Source organism: Balaenoptera acutorostrata, chromosome 12, assembly GCF_949987535.1.
Source record: "Balaenoptera acutorostrata chromosome 12, mBalAcu1.1, whole genome shotgun sequence".
NCBI classification, from domain to species: domain Eukaryota; kingdom Metazoa; phylum Chordata; class Mammalia; order Artiodactyla; family Balaenopteridae; genus Balaenoptera; species Balaenoptera acutorostrata.
The window spans coordinates 38,069,969-38,081,951 of record NC_080075.1 but is presented as its reverse complement, the minus strand read 5'-3'; positions in this window follow the sequence as shown (position 1 = coordinate 38,081,951).

The following is an 11,983-nucleotide window of genomic DNA, read 5'->3' as shown; positions in this document are numbered from 1 at the left end:
TAGAAGTACCTGATTCTGACAATTCTTGAGCCTTTGGGTGTTCTAATATGTTAGTCGTGCTGTTTCTTGGCTTTCCTTACCACTGGCTCTGGAATCTAACAACTATTCTAGGATAGTTACTAAAGCAGAGCTGGGACTACACAGGGGACACTGAAATTAGACGATCATGGCTGAGCCTGTCACTTTCTCATGTGTCTACACTGCCTGGGGCAGGGCCTCAAACTCAAATACCAACAAGAGCCCTATAGGGAGGGGAAATGAATGCAGAGCACTGGTGCTAGATAATGGGGAGGGGTGGGCACTGACATAACTCATCTTGTTTAGACAACCCTGCTCCAGTGTCCCATGGCCATGCAAAAAAGAAAGTCTAGTGTCGTCAGACCTTTCAAGAATTCAGAGATGCTGGAAATTTAAAACTTTATGCAAAATTTCTTCTTTTAAAAATCTTGACAGGGCTTCCCTGGTGTCACAGTGGTTGAGAATCTGCCTGCCAATGCAGGGGACTCAGGTTCAAGTCCTGGTTTGGGAAGATCCCACATGCCGCGGAGCAACTAGGCCCGTGAGCCACAATTACTGAGCCTGCGCGTCTGGAGCCTGTGCTCCGCAACAAGAGAGGCCGCGATAGTGAGAGGCCCGCGCACCGCAATGAAGAGTGGTCCCCGCTTGCCACAACTAGAGAAAGCCCTCGCACAGAAACGAAGACCCAACACAGCCAAAAATAAATAAACAAATAAATAAAAAATTAAAAAAAAAACAAACAAAAAACTAAAACTTTTCTCTTAAAAAAAAAAAATCTTGACAAATGATCCAAAATTTTTAAATGTTATGGTTCAAATGAAAATCCAACTACGGACTATCTCCGCCCCACTGGGCTGCCAGTTTGGCACCGTTGGATTTTCCTTCTTTGTGTGTTCTTGCTCCATTATGCAGGCAACCTTCCCTACTTCTCATGTGTCTCTACTCCCCAAACATTGGCTCACACAGGATGCTGGTTTGCTATGTCCCTCACTTTACCCACATTCCACATGACCTTTCAGTTCAAGTGCCTGGTACCATGTAACTGACTCAGTAACACAATATTTCAAATTCAGATTCCCAGAAGGGATAATCTGATTGTCTAGCTTTGGTCTTATCAACTGTGGTTGGAGAGGGTCAATTAGGACCATATTACTGGCCTCTGGGGACTAAGGGTGGGGTAGGGCTCTATGGATGGTGAGGAAAAAAATCAATTTTCTATGGACACCCACTGAATCATGTGATGGAAGAGCTGGAAATGACCTTAGAAAAGACAGTCAGGCCACATCATATTACATATGAAGGCCCTGGTGCTCAGAGAAGTGAAGTGGCTTCTCCAAGTTCAAAGACTTCATTAGTTAATAGTAGGGTTAGGTCTGGAATGTAGTTGCCTAGCCAAGTTTTCTTTCTTCTGTGTTCCATGACAGCAGGAAATATATCAGTATCCTTAATGCAATGTTTGATGCAGAGTAGATATTAAGTGAATGTTTGTTGAATAAAATGATGTACTGAGTTGTTTTCTGTAATGTTAGCATACTTTCTTTATAAGTTAGGATAAAGTTTAGCTAGCTACATATAACAGAAAATCCTCGAAACAATGACTCATACACAGTAAAGCTTTATGGAGCTCTCATGTGAAAGAAATCTGAGCTGGGATGCACCTTTAGGATGTCAACAATAACTCTATCTCCTGATTTCTGTTTTGTCATCCTTAGTGCATAGCTCCCATCCTAAAATTTGTCTTAAGGTACTAGAGCTCTAACCATACACTTGAATTTCAAGATGGAAGAATATAGAATTGGTCCATGGCAAAAAAGTTTCCTGGAAGTTCCACTCAACTTCTGCTTAAATCTCATAGTTTGAAACTTAGACAGGTGGCCACACTTAGTTCCAAGGGAAGCTAGGAAAGGGAAGTTGGAATATTGTCTTCTTGACTAAATCAAGGTTTTGTTAGAGAAGTAGGATGGAATGGATATTTGGTTGGCGACTAGCAGTGCCTGTCAGAATTGAAAAGAGTTAATAGTTGATTGAAATATGTTTCCTGTGCTTTTGATATGCACAATAACCAGAACTAAAATATGAAGGCTTTTAAAGATAATTATCAGAAGAGATGCAAACAGAAAAAATGCTGGTTTGGTTTAGATAATATTCTAAAGTTCTGGTTCAATCGTTTTAGAAAACATTGGTTTTCTAAATCGTAAATCGTTTTAGAAAACATTCAATTATAGATCATATGAGTTTAATAGGATTTTATTGGTTTTCATAGAAATCTTTTTGGGTGAGTCCACAATTTAGAAAAAATAATGTTTGGTTTTGGTTCCGTACGGGGTTTCACAAATTAGTGTGATCTCTTCCAATTTTTGGTTCATAGCTTGGGCCACGTCCAGTTCCTAGTTATGATGTATCCACAGTAGGAATTTTGCAACTACAGTTTAGAATAGCAGACATAGGCCAGAGAACTGATTTCTACATAGGCAGGAGGTTATTAGTCCTGCTTTTCTTATGTAGGAACTAATAATCCTATTGGCTTTGAATGATTCTAAATTTATCTCTGTGATTTAGCATGGCTGAAGGTTCCACTTGTGAAAGATGTGACAAAATTAACACATTAGCTATTTCATCCTTGCTCTAAAATCTAAAACTTCTCTGTTCTTACTCATAAGTTTTGCATTTCCATGGTTTGAGATTTTTTACCATGTTAGTTCTAGAACACTATTCTGGATTTTGCTTTGTATGGTGTCTCAGAAAATACACTTAAAATTAGAAGTTGCAAGTTCAATTTTTTAAAATAGGGACTAGAGAGATACTGTACATTTCAGAAGCAGAACATGTGCTGAGAGCGTTGGAACTCCTGCTAAAGGGAAGCCAGGGCCTCGAAGGAAATGTGGCTCGACCTTGCCACACAGTATAACATTTTAATGAAAAATTGGAGATCTGAGTTCATATGAAATATCTCAACTTTTATATATCAGCCGCTAATTTAAAAAATTAGAATCAATACATGGGTCACTATTGTGCAGGCCAAACAATACATGTTGTCAGGTCAGATTCTTGGGCTGCTGGTTTTCAAGGTCTGATTTAAATGCTCCACGTTTCTCCATGTCCCTCTTGTTCTCTGCTATGCTTTACCTGATGGTTTTGCACTTATTATTTTGAGTAATGATGTTGATAAGATATTTGACAGTGGCTTCCTACTTTTGTTGGTGTCATAACATTGCCTAAGATTCAAACTTGTCTAGGAAAGAATAACTCAGTGAGAGGAGATGTTAACGAAGCTGGAATTCAGTTCTTTGGGTATGACCACATGCTTCTCATAGCCATTGGCCATCCTTATGAAAGTCATCTGGTCACTTTGCACATACGACCATTGGTCATAAAGTAGCCAAGGCAAGAGGGTGCAAATGGTGCCTTACGACCCATCTCACAAAATCAACCAAGTAGCAGATTTGCGTGTTTATGTGCTACTCATTTATTTTCCAAAATGCATTCAGTGAGTGCCAAGTGTGTGCTAGGCCTGGGGAAGAATGGCAAGTGGAGCGTAGAGTGGTGTGTGCCTTTCTCTGGGCTTTGCGTACGTGTTTTTAAGGGAATTAAGGAGAAGTAAAGGGAAGGAGGCCTTTGCTCTCTGGCGGTAAACTGTGAGGATGTGAGACGCGACGCTGTCATCGGGGGAGAACTGGTCTGAGTACGTGAAGCCAAAACGCTCAGAGGACCATCATCTCTCACCTGGATAGGAACCAGCTTCCTGACTTGTCTCCCTGCTCTACCCTTGTGTGCACCGACAGTCTACTTGGAATACAGGAACTGGGCTGATCTTTCAAACCCAAAGTCAGATGTCGCTCCTTTGTCCCAAACTCTGCTTTGGGTCCCCGTCTCACACAGGGTAAAAACTGAAGTCTTCACCCTGGTGCATATGGGCTCCCACATGAGCTGGCCCCATTTGCCTCGCTGTCTGCATCTCCCACGGTAATCCCCCTCCCTCACTCTAATCCAGCTGTTCCTCCAAAATGCCTGGCAGGACCTTTTCACTGGCTGTTCCCTGTGCCCAGGAAACTCTTCCTATAGACGCTTTCAAGGCTAGTGCTTACTACTCCTAAAAATCATGCTCAAATCTCACCTTCTTGTGGAGGCTTTGTTAGTCAATATGCTTGCCTAACTTGACCCAGAATTCTTAATCTCATCTATATAGACATCATCAGGGTCTTGACAAAATTCTGTCTTTTATTAAGACATATCCTAAATACTTCTATAGCATGACCCTGCTCTACCAGTCTAATCAGTCTAGCAAAAAAGACAGTAAGGCTATCTGGGCCTTAGTTTGGGCTGGATGAAATTTAAGGCGCCTTCCTTTGTGAAGACTAACCAGAACAATTCTGAATTTTACTCAAATTCATTGGATATATGCCACCAAATCCTATAAATCTGTGACATAAAAATAAAAACATTAATAGTAACAGTTGCCATTATTATATAATTAATATACAATATTATTATGATGATGATTATGATAGCTAACACCAATATAGTATTTTTAATGTGCCAGGGTGTCAGGCACTGTTATAAGTGCTTTATGTATATTCACTTATATACAATCCTCACAATAGCCTTATGAAGTTGATATTATTATCCCATGTATTAGTAAGAAAACTGAGACAGAGATATTAAATAACTACCCAAGTTCCCACAACTAATAAGTCACAGAGTCACAATTTAAATCAGGCATTAGGATTCAGAGTCCATGGTATTTTTCTTTTCATGTGATAGAGAACCCACCTCAAACTGCTTTGAGCTAAGAGTGGAATTTATTCCCTCCTGTAACTGGCCAGTCCCTGGGTGAGGCCTTCATCCTGGCTTGGTTCTGTCCAATGGCTCAAATCATCAGGATTTGGTGCTCCTTCTTGCCTCGGCTTCAATCCCAGGCATCTTCTCTCCACACGGTGATCCCAGCACCGCTAGGCCCATATCATCAGCTTCAAGTTCAGAAGAGAGAAAATTTATTTCCACTGGTTCCAACACAAGTCTCAGGGCTGAGTCTCAGTGGGTAATGGACTCCTAACTGAGCAGTGGTACTGGGAGAGAATATGCTGATTGGCCCGATCTTGGTCTTGTGTCAACCTGTTCAATGCTGGTGGGTTCACCAGAACCACATAGGCCGAGAGTGGTGAGGACCCCTCCCACTAAAGACGAATGGGTGCTGTTACAAGCAGGGGGATGGATAGCAAGCAAGGAAGAATATTGGATGACCACTATAGGTTGGTACTGTGCTTTATTTGTTTGCTTATTTTTTATTGTTGCTTTTGTTTTCACACATGAGGAACCTGAGGTTCATAGAGACTGAGTAATTTGCCCAAAACGGTAGACGTAGGGAGTGGCAGGCCAGGATCTGGATTCCAGAGCTGTGCCATGCTGCCGTAAAGATACTCTGGATACGTTTAGAATGGCAGGTGGAGGGTGGTATTTGCCCGGCTCCCCGTCCAATCACTTCTCCTTCCTGCCTTGGAGCTTGGCCCTGAGTGGCTCCAACACCATGGCCACTAGGAATGGCCTTGTCGAAGAAAGGCCTTAAAGGGTGACTGCAGTGGGCGGGGGATTGGAGCTTCCTTGATATGGCAAACTCAGCGACCTAGAGAAGCCTTGCTTCTCTGGGCTCATCTGACTAATTTTAGGCTGCTGATTAGCCTTTGGGAATTATTCTTCACCCCAGAGATTTCCCAGTTTTATTTATACAGGGTGACTTAGCCTTTTCACAGACCACATCTTTTCCTTATTTTTAGATCTGTTTTTAAAAAACCGCCAGTCCCCAAAGCCTCCCAAAAAGCAGCAATGGGAGCTGAGGCACAGCCCAGGGCTGAGTGTCTACACCTTCAAAGACAAGGAGAGTCTGGAGGCTAGAAGCCTTCCTCCATTCTTTTTTCCTTCCTCTCTCCCTCTACCCTTTCTTCCTCCCTCCCTACCTCTCTTCCTTCCTCCCTTCCTTCCTTCCTTCCTTCCTTCCCTCCTTCCCTCCTTCCCTCCTTCCTTCCTTCCATCTTAAAAACCCTCCATTCTTAATTTGTTTGGCTTATACTTATTAACAGTTACTAAACATATATTAGAAGTCAAAAATTTTATGAAGAGTTTAAAAGAAGACAGGATGTTTTTGGAAAGATGTCTATAATTTACTTTCAAAAAGTTCAGCATAGACAGAGGAACTTGAGTTTGTGCTATTTGGTTTAAGCTCCATCTCCACGGGTAGCAGCTCCAAGCAAGAACACACAGTCCGGGACCAACTTCATTCTATTCAGGAAGTTCAGGCAGCTGCTACAAGAACTAACTAACACTATTCAATCTTGGTCAATACCTTATGCTTCGCTAGTGAGCATAGTGAATGTCAGAAAGGGGTTTTATTGGTGAAAATAGTAGTTGGTGCTTGCATAATGAAAGTGGTCTCCCAGTTTGATGAAACTGAATATATTCGAGATGTGGGGATGGGCTGAAATGTTTCAAAGCCACTTGGTTAAACAGGGTAGAAGAATCTAGCAAGGCCTGTAGCCTGCACTCTTAGGGCAGGCAACAGACACAGGATCCCTAAATGATCCCATATCCAGCCACTGGTTTAGGAGAATGCTACCTGTGCGGGTAACAGAATCTTGTTTCTGGAATGTTGTCCTGAGTCTCAGATAAATCTTTCATATGAGGTGGTGGTCAAAGCACTTCAAAGGGTAGAGAGCTTACACTGCATGGGGCTTATAGAACAGCCTTTATAAACAGCTTTGTGTTTGCTTGTTAATAAGCTGTTTTTTAGTAAATGTTTGCATATGTGGCAGCATTTGGCTTGAGGTTTCCCATCAATGTAACAGGGCTGGGAGGGTGTGGAGAAGCAGCTAATCCTCACCGACCTCCAACTTCTTCCGTGGCTACTGTTTTCACCAAAAAGAACCAAATGGGCGTAGGTCAGTTTTCAATAACTCCCTCCCTTCAGAGAATTTGCAGTTTTAGCTAGAAAAATTAACAATTGGAACAACAGTTGGAAGAAAAAAAAACACAACTCAAAAAAGGATACCCCACACTTCATACAAGGCACAAGCAGGAACAGGAGGGCTTCAGAAAGGGCAGGAAAAGGTGAGCAGGATTCTTTTGTTTCCTTGTTTTTCTTTATTTTTGTCAGTTTTATTGAGGTAGAGTTTACATAACACAAAATTCACCAGTGTCAAGGGCACAATTTTTTTTAAATGTTTAAATTTTATTTATTTTTTATACAGCAGGTTCTTATTACTCATCCATTTTATACACATCAGTGTATACATGTCAATCCCAATCTCGCAATTCATCACACCACCATCCCCACCCCCAACCCCCACGCTTTCCCCCCTTGGTGTCCATACGTTTGTTCTCTACATCTCTGTCTCTATTTCTGAAGGGCACAATTTGATGAGTTTTGCTAAATGTATGCGAGGGATCAGCTCGGCTGGGTGGTTGCCATCTTGCTAGCATGGGGGGTGGGTTGGGAGGGGAAGAGAGGCAACGAGGCTCTGGAGTTGGAGGTGACCCCCTTAACAGGTCAGTTCTTTAGCTGGGTTCTGGGCGTTGCTCTAGGAAGCTCAGCCTAAAGCCCGTTTCTCCACCCTCACAGTGATTCTGTGAGTTTAGCTGGAGTGGTTTCCAACATACCTGACAAGTGGTACAGCGGGGCACTGACTCGCCTGAACGGATGCTGTGACCAGTCAGAAGGGAAGTCTCTGTGAGCAGCCAGTAAGACTGCAGGTGCACGTGGATGAATAACAACCTGAGGGCAACCAATGTCCTTTCAAAAGTCCCTTTCTCCTTACGACATTTGTTGCCTAAAACCGAGAACCCTGACTTGGAGAAAACCAGTCTTTAATGAGAGAGAAGCATAAAGTCCGTTTACAGAGAGCAGGGAAAGGGAGCAGAATCCGTTGCAAGGGAGCCAAGGTGCTGGTTTCTATCATCCCCAAGTCCCAACCGTATCTCTGTTCTTCCACAGGTTTGTTGTTCTGTGAGCTTCCCCTGCATCCTTCCCACGTCCCCCTCTTTGACTTAAATTGATTGAATTGTTTCTGACCCTTGCTAAACTAAACATCCTAAATTAAACAACTGAGAGCTTTGATGACTTCTTGATAGATGCCCCTTTGTAGAGGCAAACAACAGAAGTGTGGTTAGATCTTGTGAGTTCCAAGGAGGAGTGAGTAACACTGATTCCACATGGTCTTCATGAAAAGTAGCATGCTCCTGTATCCTTCTAAAATGGTATTTTTGAACTTAGTTTCCTCTTTCTATTGTGGAAGGGATACCCCAAAGGCCTATTTCACCCCTTTCCTATCCTTCTCTCTCTTATATGGGGGACCCTGCCTCTGTCAACAGGGGACAGAACAACAGAAAATAGGTGTAAGTGGAAAGAGAAGAGATTTTGTTTGGCTATGTCGGCAAATTTTATATCATGGTGGCTCAGAGGAAGAAAGCTATGTACTTTAGCGCCCTTGAGAACTTAAAAAACTCACTCTGCGTAGGTGACTCTTCTATATTTCTTCCTTTAAAGAGATAGAAAATTAATAAATTAAATAAGAAAAAAAATAATTGGGGCTCAGTAGGTGCTGTTAAATGATGATTGATTTAATAATGGAGCACACATCGGGCAGACTCTATGAAATGGCTTAGAGTCAGACCCGGAAGGAAGGATTTGAGTGCAAGTAAATTATTTAGGAGATGATTCTAGGAAACAACTATAGGAAAGTGAGGAAGTAAAATGGGAAGGGAAGGCAGCCAAGAGAGGGCACTTTATCAAGCAAGTTAGCAGAATGTGTAAATGGAGCTAAATTGCATTCAGGAACTTTGGAGGCCAGTGTAGAAAACACACCTCCTACATATGCTATTCAAGAGGTGAGGGAGCTGGGGTATTTATACACCAACTCCTGTCAGTAGTTAGTTGAGGGCTGCTGCTGGTGGTGGGTGTTAAGGAACTGGTAGAGCAGTCTCCAGCAGACGGAAGAAGCCCTGAGGCAAAGAGATGCAGGTTGCAGCTGGAAGTTGGTCAGTTGCCTTGGAATGAAGGGAGAGGGGAAATAAGAGTGACATTGACAGCTTCTGCTAGAGCACACTCATGACACCTTCCCCTGTCTGCATGCCTATGTGAGGCACCACTTCCATAATAAAAGCATTACATGGCAGTGACATGTTTGCATGAAGGTAGATTCAAATTGATTTGGGGTTTAAGATCAATGGGAGAAAAAATGAATTCTTTGTATAATTTTTACTTAAAGCCCATCTCTTCTGTTTGACTGCAAGCATTATGAGGGCAGAGGCTGTGTCTTTATTTAATTACTGTTTTATCCTCAGACTCTAGCATGGTGTCTGGCACATAGGAGAAACTCAATAATACATTTTTAAATTGAAGTATTGTTGATTTATGATTCAGATGTAATAATACATTTTTACTGAATGAATATTGCATAACTAGAAACAATGTGCAGTATTGCTAGATGTGCAAAATTTGGGAAAATCTGAATGTGTACAACATAAAAAAATATATCTTTACAGCTCCCAAAATGTCATTATTAGTTTAAGAATATATTACTCTATGACGAGTAAGTTGATTTGCTTATAAAATTATTAATTGGTATATTTGGAGACCTAAAGACTTTGTAAAACATTGGAGAATTTTTTTCTCTTTTTCAACTTAAAAAAGTCTAAGGAGGGAGAAAGAAAGAGTTGATTTTTCAGCTGTTTGTTTTCTTTTCCCTCCCAACACTCTGAGGCTTCTATGTGCTATTAAAATGGGGCCAAGAATCGCTGGCTTGAATTCCATTTTTCCTTGGAGACAGAAGTTCCCGCCTTAGCCTCCAGGGTCTTTCCAGTCTGCAGCTTCTTCAAACATGAGCTGACCAACCAGAAATGATCTTTTTTGTTGATCAACTTCAGGCACATGTGCTATTTCATGGAGGGGTAATTTTTGAAAGAAAGGCTACACAGTTTCCATTTGTAAGAGAGGAGCATATTTTCAGAAGCTACTATGAGAGGGAGGGTAACCTTTGTACTCCCATGGAGAGCCTTCAATCTGGGTTTTTATGGGAAACCTCATTTATTTTCTCCCTCCCCCCTCCCTCTCTCCCTCCCCCCTCCTCCCTCCTTCCTTCCCTCCCTCCTTCCTTCCTTCCTCCCTCCCTCCCTCCCTTCCTTCCTTCCTTCTTTCCTTCCTTCCTTCCTTCCTTCTGCAGCTAGTTTCCTCTGTTCTTTGGTTAAACATTTTTACTGGATGGATTTTACATTGGGGAGGGACAAGTATTTTTTTTGAAAGAACATCTCAGGCTACTGGAATCCAGTTGGACCCAGGGAATAAAACTGGGGAGTTGAATTTCCTCAAACTGCATAGATACTTTACTACCCCTGTTTCATGTACTTCGAAAGGTGGCCCATTCATGTATGAAGCCACAGAGAGAGTTGAGCTAATTATTAAGTGAGGTATTCTAGGTAAGAATAAGGAGCTGGAGCTTATATTAAAGCAGGCACTATAAACTCCCCCTCTTCTCCAACAAAAGTCAACAATGTGTTAATTAAACCCCTCTCTTCTATCTGGATGCTCTTTAAAAAATCCTCTTGTCCATTGGAAACAATGGTTAGAATGATTATGTAGTCAATGGAGATGGGGAGAAGTGTTTAAAATTTTTTAAAATATATTTCATATGGTGGATGAGAAGCTGAACAATAAAATATTGTAACATTTATACCCACCCACCCTATGGTTATGGGTGCAACCATACATAATTATATCTCATTTTCATTTATTTTTCAAGAGCTCAGAGATTTTCCTTTCAGCTAAAAACAGGACAGGACATTTCATTGATAATAGGGGGAGAGTGGAGGGCAGTATAATAGAGTTGCCTTGTTAGTGGGCAATCAGGATATAGGCTTTGGTCCATGACAGCTGAACATAAAACCAACCCTCAAAACTATCTGAAGATTTTTGTCTAAGAAAACCCAATGCTATGTACCCCTTAGTTATTTATAGGGAAACACAATTAAGTTCTATCAACCTGAACATGTAAATAAAAATTAAAACCCAGCAAAAAGAGAGAAAAAGCATTCTCTTCTTAGTCTGTCCATTTGGCCCTCCCCAGTGGAAACTCAAACTCCTTTTTCAACCCTATTTACAGCTTTTCTCCCACATAAAGTTATTTCTCAAGCAGACTTTCTCCCCACATCTATGTATTAACTGAGGAATACTGCTAGTCTTGAACTTTAGAATGATATCATGCAAATGTTATGTTTTGATTTGTTAATATGTTTGAATCCATGTGACATATATACTCTCAATAAGTCAGCATATTTCTAATCTAATTTTATACACAAGTCTACAACTGTTCTCATTAAAGAGCTGTGGAATAATCTGACTTCAAAAGGAAAGAGGAATGATGGTAGCTGGGCAGAGATAATATCTATCCTCTCATTTTTTACATAGAAATAGAATTCTCAGCTGAGTGTAATGCTGCCCTGCTAAAGACTACTACAGGACCATTTGTCCTGTGGCTGGGATGCAGACAAGGTTCTGTGCACGGGGTGAGCGGAAGTGATGTGTCCACCTTCCTGGTCATGCCTTTAAAGGGAGGGAGCTTACCTTGAACTTCCCCAGCCTCTATCCTGCCACTAGTGACAGAAGCATGGACATTACCATGAGACATTCTAGACTTGGAGATAAAGAGTATGCCTCTGGATGGAGAGCAACCCAATAAAAGGAGCCTGGGTCCCAAACTTTGGTGCTGTGATGCTAGCCCTAGATTGTTTACATTCAGACTGTTACGTGAGAGGGAAATTACATTCTGTCTTGTTTAAACTATGATGGTTTTCAGTCTCTTTTGAAGCCGCCAAGCTTGTATCTTAATTAATACAGCACTGAAACTTCCTAGTCAAGGGGGTAAATTCCAGAAATTTTGCTTTGATTATCTGGATGGATCAAGCCACAGAGACATTTTTCAAA